The sequence below is a fragment of the Penaeus monodon genome, chromosome 33 (genome assembly GCF_015228065.2).
Source record: "Penaeus monodon isolate SGIC_2016 chromosome 33, NSTDA_Pmon_1, whole genome shotgun sequence".
Lineage (NCBI taxonomy): Eukaryota > Metazoa > Arthropoda > Malacostraca > Decapoda > Penaeidae > Penaeus > Penaeus monodon.
The window spans coordinates 15007350-15009094 of NC_051418.1; the positions used below are offsets into that span (position 1 = coordinate 15007350).

Sequence of the window (1745 nt, forward strand, 5' to 3'; positions counted from 1 at the left end):
ATTTACCTCCAATTATCCTTTGACTCATTCTGGTCACACTTCATTAAACTCGGGTTTGGCTGCTGGCCCTTTGCTCTAAACACTATGTAAGGAATATGTGCCTGGATTCATTCTCAGGAGCAAAATGCACTTATGATTCATGTTGACCATAAGTACATTTTTAACTTTTCATTCTAGAGAAATCTTTCCTCCAACAGATTCAAAACATTTGTCGAATCACTAAACATTTATCAAACAAAAAACTTGTAATATTCAACTTTGCTGTTGATCCCGACTGTTCTCGTAATAACTGTCATTTTTCTGCCTTATACCAAATTCGACATTTCAAACGAAAATCAAAATCTTGTCAAAATGTGTCTTCTGCAAGTTGTGCCATCTATTTCCATAGAGGAAATGATTTGCTGAAAACAGACCTACCATTAGCCACTGTAGCTAGAAAGAGGATAATTTATATAATTTCTAGGTATGTGAAGAAGCAAATGTTCAAGACATAACCTCTACAGTCACTGTTTTGAGCAATTTTATGTAATAAAATGTAGTGGCGACGTCTTCTCGTGTTATTGTAGTGTCTTGCTCGTGGGAAACTTAACACTATTGATTTTTGAGTGACTGTCCCGTTCGGTTAGCAGATTCTATCGACTACAGTGCTCTTGCAAATAATATAGTATTCTGGGCTTTCACGAGTGAGTTGGTACCTATCGTACCTATCAGTTTTGCTGATAATTTTTAGCCAAATAATAATATAAACGGAAGCATAACCTAGTGTGATATCTTAAAATGGTTGCAGTGTTTAGAATTGATTTATATTTCTAGTTTTGATATTACTTTTTTACTAAGAAAATTGTAATCTCTTAAATATTTGATGACACTGTATATTTTAATTAATTTCCCTTAGTTTGTGTATTTACTAATGTTTCCACAGGACGTTATTCCTTGTGCTAGTGAGACCAGAAGGAGGGAAACACGTAATTCTGCATGAATGTGCGATTTGCAGAAATGATTTTTACCAGTGCTGGACTCATTTCTTAAATATGTGAAGCGCGTAGTGCTCAGATGTGCCTAGATGACAACGAGCACAGTACTTGGCATTCTACTTCTTACATACTCACTGCTTACAGCTGGATCAGTTCAAACTCCCGGTGTATAAAAGGGATAATATTTTGAAGCTTAAAAATGTTATTCAATAAAGAAAAGAGGGGAAACAGTCCGTGACTCTGAAATTCTTCTCTTACCAACCGAGAACTCCGCAAGGTGCAATTATCACGCACAAGGTCCAGAGAAAAGGAGCGCGAGGGCAGACCTTGAAGTGGTTGAGCGCCCCCTCCACCGTCAAACCTGAACGAGGTCCGGCCTGATCAGGTGACAGGAGGAGACGCGGGAGGGGCCAGAGGGTGGAGCGGTGGACAGATACCGTAGCTAGGGATGAAACACGAGAAGGAAAAGGCAATGGTAACAGAGCATGCAAAAAAGAGAAGGTACGTGGGCCATGGTTTAGGCAAGGAGTCCTAATAAACAAGAAGAAAGCTAGGCGAACAAAAGACGAGAAAATAGTATACGGCACTAAAAGACAACAAGAAAGGAAAAAAACAAAAGCCACAGGAACACTGATAAAAAGATTCAACAACCTCTAAGGGCTAAAAGTGTGATGAAAATAAAACGGGAGGTAAAGAACGTATAAGGGCAACCTTCGTAGGCGAACGGAGGGGCGCACGTGATCCTGGCTGAGGAGGGACGAGGCTTCGTGC

General features: G+C 39.7%; 1 protein-coding gene across 1 annotated transcript in view; it reads right to left on the bottom strand.

The window, feature by feature from the left end:
• Window positions 1–1327, bottom strand: part of LOC119594071 (amino acid transporter AVT1B-like) — a 42502-nt gene extending 41175 nt beyond the window's left edge. Inside the window, 1 exon segment of the mRNA XM_037943114.1 lies at window positions 1237–1327. The gene's annotated coding sequence lies outside the window, so the exon portion shown is untranslated.
• Window positions 1328–1745: the final 418 nt, after the last annotated feature.